The following is a 9,870-nucleotide window of genomic DNA, read 5'->3' on the forward strand; positions in this document are numbered from 1 at the left end:
TTTAAAATCGAGTGTTTTGCGTAAAAAGAAAGAAACACCTCTCGAATTTGTTTTGCCTAGACTGTGATGGTGTTTTCAATGAAATTCATTATTAATTTTAGTTATAATATCTTTTGAGAAATGGGTTTCTTGTGCCATTAAAATGTCACACTTTTGTTGTTGAAACCATGTGTATAGTCTAAAGCGTTTATCTTTCTTTGCTAACCCTTGACAATTTAATGAACAAATATGAAGATTTTTAATGTTCATAGTAGTTAATTGTATTTGTTGTTATAGAAAACAGTTCTAAAAATCCATTTAAATGCCAACACAAATTTTGCTTATCGAGCTTGATTATGACCCAAATAAACACCAGGTTATTTATAGATCTATACATAGCATTGTGAAAGTTTAAATCTATTTTTAGTTTCATTACCGACTTTCCGAAAATCTCTCTAAATAGGTAAATAAAATGTATCGGATTTAGATAGTTTTGAAGTGTAATTATTTTGATGTTAAAATTGACACTTACGGTATTTATATAAAATATGCTACATTCTACCTTGTAACAAATTTTCTTTTCTTTTTCAGATTCAACATCAATGCCTTGTATGAGTTACCGACTACCTGAATTATTTTTACAGTCAACATGTGCATTATATGGAATGTAAACAAATGAATAATTCTAGGAGTATTTATATTTGAAACATCATATGCAGGATTTACATTGCAATATAGTGTGGATACATCATTATTTTGTGAAATTGATATTCTAACTGAAATGGATTTTAACCATTTATGGAAATTTATAAATAGACATGCTAGAAGAATGCGCCTTGACAGTATATTAATCCCAAACTTAGAACTATCAAATTGAATTAGTTTACTGCCTAACTAAGATCCATATAAGTGAATTATATTGGACATTTCAACAAAATCGTTTAAAGTGATGCTGATGCTTTTACAGTTCATGAATGCCGTACCAGTTTTAAGCGACTTATAAACAGTGTTTGTTTCTGATCAAGTTTTTGTCTCTTTATTCAAAAGATAGCTTTACATTCTAAACAGTCTTCATATAGACTTTTATCTGTATTTGAAATATTCACCATATTTTTAAATACCTCTTTACATGTACTTGTATTTATTTTTTTCTTCTTTGAATGTATTCTATCTGTTATATAGACATCACACTCACAAATTATTGGTTTATGACCTTGAAATTGATCTAAATGTCATAGATTAATTTGACGTTCTAGTTTTTGACCTTTGCTTTCAGCTCATATTTATACATGATATATCCATGAGACTTTTGGCAAAAGGTATCAAACCATTTAACCTTGAAAAAAACAACCGGAAGTGACCTTGTGTAAACCGGAAGTAGCTATTTTTGTACTTTATTAATAAAAAAGTATATAGAACCAGATCTTTTTGGAATCAGTGTCAATTAAATATTCAAATATTATCGGAAGTAACATTTTTCAAACCGAAAGTAACAAATTATCTCCCTTATTTAAAAAATATTGTATAGAAACCATATATTTCTGGGATCAGCGTACAATAACCTATCAGTTGACGATTGAAATGACATTTTAAACTTAATTTTACAACTTTCATATTAAAATACATTGTTTTCAGTGGAAAGACCTTCAATTGTTCTCTGAACAATTGGTTTTTAATTATTTCTGTTTTCCTGTTCATGCTGATGACTAGATTTGTTGTCGGAATCAGAATCGGATTCTGATTGGCTGTCTTCACTGGAGGAAACAGTTTCAGCATTAAAATATTGGGCTGTATGGCCAGATTTGCCACAAGTTTGACACAACCAGTCATTCGGACAAGTAGTGCAGTAATTAGATTTATGTCCACTGCCTCCACAAGTTCTGCATACCCAGTCATTTGGACACTCAAAAAACTTATGCCCCTCTTGCAGACATTTGTTGCATTTGACTGTTTTTTTTTAGTGTCTTCTTGACCTTTGTGGAGAACTATAGCTCTATATTTACCAATAAAAAGAGTTGTTGGTAATGGTGTGGGGATGGGATCACAAATAGCAAAGCGATCACCTGTCTGACAGTTTGTTAGACGCCCATCAACTCTTAACCTCTCCCTATTTATTTTGTGTACAATACAGTTCTTCTCTTCTAATGCTCTTTGGATTAGTCCATCATCCGCTGAGCAGAGTATATTTTTTACTCTCACCCAAATGTTTGATGGATTTTCATTATTAGCTACCATAGGATTTCTGGCGTAAGTTTGAATAAGCTTCTTTCGAATGACAATACCATTGGTAAGCATTTTTTCCCTGTCCTCGTGTTTATCAAAGTACAACCTCCACATTCCGCTCACTCTTTGTAAGCCTTTTAAGTGACTGGGGTCTACAAGGTATTCAACTGCTTTATATAGTTCGACATGCGTGAGCTATTGATCTCTTGTGGGCTTACTAGAGCCAAATAAATCATCTTCCATTATGAAAATAAGTTTTACGTCACTTACTGACTGATCTTTTGAAGATGTATCTTCGGAAGAGGCTATTTCAGCATACGTTTTAGTCTGGGTTTTTGAATTGTCCCTCCGTCCGCCATATTGTATAATATTGTACAACAACAATCAGCAAAACTACACTGTTTTTACGATAAATTACTTCAATATGCACCTCAATTTGCACTCAACACTAGGGAAAATGTCTAATGAAGTCACATGAAATCAGAATTTAAAGAATTGCTACTTATAATATCAATACTTCTTTTGTTTTTCGGTCGACATGTTTTTCAGAGAACTATTACTCCAAGAGAGTATCACCAGCCAAGTTGCCGGTACTTCGGCACGCAAAAACGGTTATCAATTGATTGTGGTTTTTTTTTCTCATAAATTAAATTCTTATATCATTTAAATTAAGGAATATATTATTACTGAAAAACTGCTCCTATCACGTCCAATTTACGACTATCTGATAATCAAGTTACGATAATAATATAAAACAGATTTCTTGTATTTACGATTATCTTTCTTGAATTGTTGATGCCTTACATTTTTGTAACAAGACCATATATGGTAATAAGGACACACACACACCAAAACAGAACTGATCAACCTTGTGCTTTTAAAATCAACATGTTTACATGGAAAAAATTAGCAGAAAACGATATTACTTATTTCTCCCTCCGCCACATTGGGATTGTGGTAACTGCAGATACCATAATCAGTATAACACCAGTTGTTTTAGAATTACCGTTAAAAAATATTATCTCTAAAGTTTGTGTTTTATTCTAATCCTTTCATTAGTATTTCATTTCACCACCCTGTTTTAACTGAGTTACATGCACATCAGAATGAGAATATCCAACTTGAATTTCAATGCCTTTGTGTGATACTTTTTTCTGAAACTGTTTACATTAATCTACCAAATTATCAAATAAAAACGGTTGTCTTTCGCCTCGGTTACTAGTAAAATTTATTCACAAAGTTCCTGCGACAAAAAGTTGGAAAAAACATTAAATCATTACCGGACCAATGTCCTTTGAATGAATTGTATTACATTTCACGTTAGGACATGTCTGAATTATGCTGAGCATTTTTTGTATGTCAAACATGCTGGGCAGTTAGTTTTATTGGGATTATGAGATTGGGTACTAACAGATGTTATAAAATTGTCAGGTATTAAATAAAGATCATAAAGTACAACAGAGATTAAACAATATAATTATAGGGAACATCTACATGATCTAGATGAATTATTTAGAATAAATGTTTTGGAAGTGTTCTTAAGATTTATTTTCCTAACTTGACATTGTAAGAATTTATATTTCATTTACTTTTTTTTTTTTATATAAATGGAATATGAAATTTCTACAAATCGAATTGTCTTAGTAATCAGTTCAAAGAATTACTTCATATAGTCTTTAAGAATGTACAATTAACTAATATTATCCATTTGATATACATTATTCTTGAATTGAATAAAAGATATTTTTTCATTTCCTGCTTTCAAGGATTTTTCTATCCAAAGTTCAATTGTTTTTGACCCCCAACAAAGGCCTAAAATCCAATGTCAGATAAAGGTGATGCTGGTGATTACAGTGTGTTATTTTGGTATAACTACTTATAACATTTATCATTAACTGCCAAAAAAGTGTCCTATCAACTTGAATGAAAACAACACATTCAAGTCAAATGGTAGTAAAAATCTGTTTTAAACCCTTAATTTAAAAATACTTAAGCTATAAAACTGTGTCTCAGTTATTAGATGTATGCCTCCAATTAAAAGATTGATTGATTTAACTGTTGGGTGGCAATTTTCAATTAACCTTTCATCTGTAGAGGCCTATGAAATAGTTCAGAAACAAGTCATCACAAACCTGGGAGACAGATATACCAAAGCAAAACAAAAGGGGGAACCCTTGACGATTCTATGTTCATTTTTTATGACAATACCTTTGAAAAATCAGCTCAAAACTGAATATCGTCTCTTGAACTTCTAAACTTGCAGTATAAATATAAACATTCCTCTGGGAACACCAATATGAGTTTTCTGACACTCTTAGCTTGTCAATAGAACCACGCAGTTTGTTTTCTTGTACACTTTAGCTGTAATCTGTGCATAATTTGTGCACTTTCAATCAGTTAACAACACAAATTTAGCATTTTGACGTCATATATTAGACCAACATCTGTAATGTAGTAAATGAATATGGTCGTAGCTCATTTACTGTCCAGCAGTATAAGTTTTGAGATTATTAAGTTTAGTTTACTTACACCATTGTATAAAAAATCAATATATTATATATATAAATGCCTAAAAAGGAAGATACCCCTAATTTAATATTTATATACACTGGGTCATAACTGCGATTACACAATAGAGTAATCTTAATTATAAATAATATAGTCAAAGTTGATAGAGATCATTTGGTTCGAGGTCACGAAATTATTTGATATTTAAGAATGGTCTTTACTATAATGACCCAGTTGTATATCTCCTGATTAGATTTTAACCAAGGGTTAAATAACCTTACCCTTTGTGAAAATTTATGTCTAGGAAATTTTATATTGTTCATTATGTGGCTAAACTTAACTCTTTGTTAAATCCTTGATAAAATGATTTACAGTTAACCTTTAGACCTCTGTTTAAATTTTAACCAAGATAATTTAACAGCGATTCATAGTCTAGAAAACATGCTTGAGTTATCACTCTTACAACTAAATGATATCGTATTAAACATGTTACATCAAAACGAATATTGAATCGTCCTTTTAAAAAAACCAATTCATTTCATGGTTTCAATGGTTTTCCTTCAATCGGAAGAAAAAAAAAACTCAAAATAAAGTTTGTCTTCATAACTGTTTGATTGAACAAATTGAATATTTTACTTTTGTACGTTACAGCTGTTATTCATGCAAAACAGATTTTGATCGTCAACATTTATAGAAATATGAAAAAACAAAGACACATATACTTAGCCTAGTATACAGATATCAGCATCGTTGCATTAACTTTGTTTTCTTTTTGTTTATAATGAAATAAAATATGTCATCATTATAAAAACGTTTATTTTCCTAATTCTCAAATGCCTTTATTTTATTAATAGTCAGTTACAAATAAGTAATAGTCTACCCTCTAAAGCGCTTACGGAGGGAATAGGCTATATTTTTAAAAAAGTAACACATATGTTAACATGTACGTTTTTATGTGTGTGTAGGGGGAAGGGAGAATCCGATTTCTGTCGATGTCAAATATTGTGTATCATTTTTTATCAGATATTTGTCACGAAAACGTCGGGTTTTGCCTATATCATGTAATAAGTTCTAATTTTCACGGGCAAAACAAGAGGTTATTGTTTATTGTGCCTTGATTCTAAATGATGTGACTTCATTGCATCCTTAACGACACGTTTGTGATAAAATGTTTAAGATTTTAAGCTGTTATGTTTCTTTAAATTGTTATAACTGGATTTGTTCCCCTCTATTCTGCAACACTAAAATTTGTGATACATTTTATAGATTTTTACATGTCTTTTAACTTCAAGGCCGATATGGGAGTCTCTTGAGGAAACCTAAGGCCAATATGGAAAAAAAAACATGCTATAATATTTACCTATGTTCTGCCTTATGAGACATGAACTGATGCGAGAGTACTAGAATGGATGCAATTATGTTGATACAATAGAACTCGGTAAATTTATCGATTAATACCCAGAAAAAATACTCATTATGTGTATTGCATCCAGGATAAATAAAGGCAACAATAGTATACCGCTGTTCAAAACTCATAAATCCATGGACAAAAAACAAAATCGGGGTAACAAACTAAAACCGACGCGAGGGAAACGCATTAAATATAAGAGGAGAACAACGACACAACACCGAAACGCAACACACACAGACACGGACCAAGCAACAGACAAAACACCACGAGAATAACAAATATAACATCAAAATCAAATACATGAATTTGGAATAGACAAGTACCGTGCCACGTCTTATCTCAATATCTCAAAAATAAGAGAAAACACAAACGACTCAACGTTAAAATGCAACACACACAGAAACGAACAATATTATAACAATGGCCATCTTCCTGACTTGGTACAGGACACTTTTAAAGGGGAATAAAAGTGGTGGGTTGAACCTGGTTTTATGGCATACCAAACCTCGCAGAGTAATTAGTATCTATACTTTATCGGGGTAAATCACCGCCTACATTATTCTTTAAACATTATAAAGCACAATAAGAATTAAATATTTCGTATGAAAAATAGACAAAAACTATAATTGAGAGAAGGGAGAGTTCATGTTTCTACAAATTAAGTGTACCACAAACTTGTGAACACAATGGAAAATCGAGAATTATTCTTTCAAGTACAAATAACGTCAAAGAGCTACATGTATACGCCATTAGTTTTGGATGGGTTTTTTCCTGTAACAATAACAAATTTGATTAAAACTATTGACAGTAAAATTGATCAAAATAATAATACACGGTAGCTACAGTGTCCTGATGGCATCGTTTTTTTTGTCGAATGAATTGATCTTTTTTTCAAGTTAATTGATAGGGTATTTCGACTGTGATCAATTTTTTTTTGTGTGAATGGTATTCAACATACATATCTTTAAGGCAAACCGAAGCGTTAAATAGAGAGGGGAAAGATACCATTAGGACATTCAAACACATAAGTCAAAAATAAACAGACAACAACCTGGTTAATTATATATAGTTATCAAAGGTACCAGGATTATAATTAAGTACGCCAGACGCGCGTTTCGTTTACATAAAGACTCATCAGTGACACTTATATCAAAATAGTAATAAACCAAACAAATAACAAAGTTGAAGGGCATTGAGGATCCAAAATTCCAAAAAGCTGTGCCAAATACGGCTAAGGTAACCTATGCCTGGGATAAGAAAAGTTTTTCAAAAATTCAAAGTTTTGTAAACAGGAAATTTATAAAAATAGCCATATTTGATATTCATGTCAACACCGAAGTGCTGACTACTGTTGACTAAAAAAAGATAAAGACCAACACACAAACAATAATACATAAAAAAGAACAAAAAAACCTAACGACTGACCAACACAAACACCACCAAAATTCTATGGTTGATCTCAAATACTCCGAAAGGTTAGCATGATCCTGCTCTACATGTGGCAGCTGTCGTTTTTCTAATGTTAGAACAAACCCGGTGATAATTGAGTTGAGTTCAAGTAGTAAAAAGTTATGATTAACCGCACATCATTTGAAGTTAAACAAGTTAGGAAGCTCAAATTAAAGAAGGGGAAATAAAGCCATTAAAGTTTACTTAAGAATGCATAAATCAAATGCAATGCTCGTGTAGAACCTTTATTTATTTCAGACATTATACGGAACTACCAGAATTTGAACGATTCAGTTCTTTTTAAGATAAATTGATTTTATCGAGTGAACAAACAGTGGTCCTTTAATACATTCATTAGAAAAAAACAACTTTAAAAGTACTTTTCAGGCAAAACATAAATGAACACACAGTGCAATTACTTTTAATAGTTATCAAAGGTACCAGGATTAATTTAGTACGCCAGACGCGCGTTTCGTCTACATAAGACTCATCAGTGACGCTCATACCAAAATATTTATGAAGCCAATTAATAACAAGGTTGAGGAGCATTGAGGATCCAAAATTCCTAAAAGTTGTGCCAAATACGGCTAAGGAAATCTATGCCTGGAAAAAGAAAATCCTTATTTTTCCCAAAAATTTAAACTTTTGTTAACAGGAAATTTATAAAAATAAAATGACCATATTATTGAAATTCATGTCAACACCGAAGTGTTGACTACTGAGCTGGTGATACCCTCGGGGACGAAATGTCCACTAGCCTTGGCATCGATCCAGTGGTGTAAATAGTTATCAAATGTACCAAGATTATAATTTAGTACGCCAGACGCGCGTTTCGTCTTTATAAGACTCATCAGTGATGCTCATACCAAATTTTTATAAAGCTAAATAGTTTAAACTGTGATATTGCTAAATATACACATTTCTCGTTCATTTTTATAGACTGTTTTCTTTTATATGTTTTAAATGTGTATTTGTGTGCTTTTATGAAGAAAAGACATATTTAAGATTGAGAATGGAAATGGGAAACGTATCAAAGAGACAACAACCCGACCTTCGAAAAACAACAGCAGAAGGTAACCAACAGGTCTTCAATGTAACGAGAAATTCCCGCACCCGGAGCCGTCCTAATTAGTCGTTTTAATTTACAAGTGTTTTAGGTTTGAACATTATCAATTTATATTTTCAGCAATTAAAAGGAAGAACTCTGTGACAATGGTATTAATGTTAAGATAAATTAGACTTGGCATATGTATAATTATTTGGTCGTGAATTACAACACATTTAAATAAATAATGTACTTGTTTTTCAAAGACTTCAGCGTAAGACATATCACACGGGAGACTTTTTTTTAAATATCTTTTCAAGAGAAAATCAAAGGATACGACACAAAATTAAAAAAAAAAAAGAAATGATAACAAAAAAAAAACCCACACGAAACAAACAGGACAAAGGAACAACGCTTTTATTGTTTTACTTCACCTCAAAGTCACAGTGAGGCATCAACAGAGAGCAAATATTCATACCTAAATGCAGTTTTAAGGCGCCCCTATCACGAGCTATAGCGGATTACTTTGTCAAAAGAATTGGATAGACTTTATCAGATATAACTCCACCTAATCGGGCCCTATCAAAAAAGAACAAACTGGAATGTAGTCCATATTTAAAACAAAATAGTTCCTACTCATAAGGATGCATCTTCAACTATGTAGCATATATGTTAGTAATTATGGTATCAGAGGAAAGACGAAGGACTGGTGATCCTTGTAGAACACACTTTTTTCTGACAATTTTGAAGAATTCAAAAATGTATGAATGAATTCTAAAATTGAGGATATATATAGCCTGTTTCTCAGATATGGCGCTAAGGAATGTCGAATAGATGGACGTTAAATACAAGAATTGAATATCCTGTATGTGTTGTATGATTTAAGGGGGTATAATATTTCTATGAAAACTAAGAAATGCAAGTGAACGTCACAAAAGGTAGTTACAATTAAAAATTAAAAAGGGGAATCTAGAAAAAAAACAATAGACAAGGAGGCTATATAATAGATGCAGCGCCATACTGGTATTAAAAGTCCATGACAATTGTGAATAGATTTAAATTAATCAGGAACAAACTAATTTCATGTATTATCACATCCATGCAGTTTTCAATATTTTCTAAAAATTTCATCAATTAATTAATTCAACAGGGTGGGTGTTACTAGTAAATCATGAATTGCTGACTCCCAAAGAATTTATTCTTGATACCTGATTTTATACCTGCTGTATTCCCCAGTCTACAGTATGTGTTTGTG

The sequence above is a fragment of the Mytilus edulis genome, chromosome 8, assembly GCF_963676685.1.
Source record: "Mytilus edulis chromosome 8, xbMytEdul2.2, whole genome shotgun sequence".
In the NCBI taxonomy this organism is placed as follows: domain Eukaryota; kingdom Metazoa; phylum Mollusca; class Bivalvia; order Mytilida; family Mytilidae; genus Mytilus; species Mytilus edulis.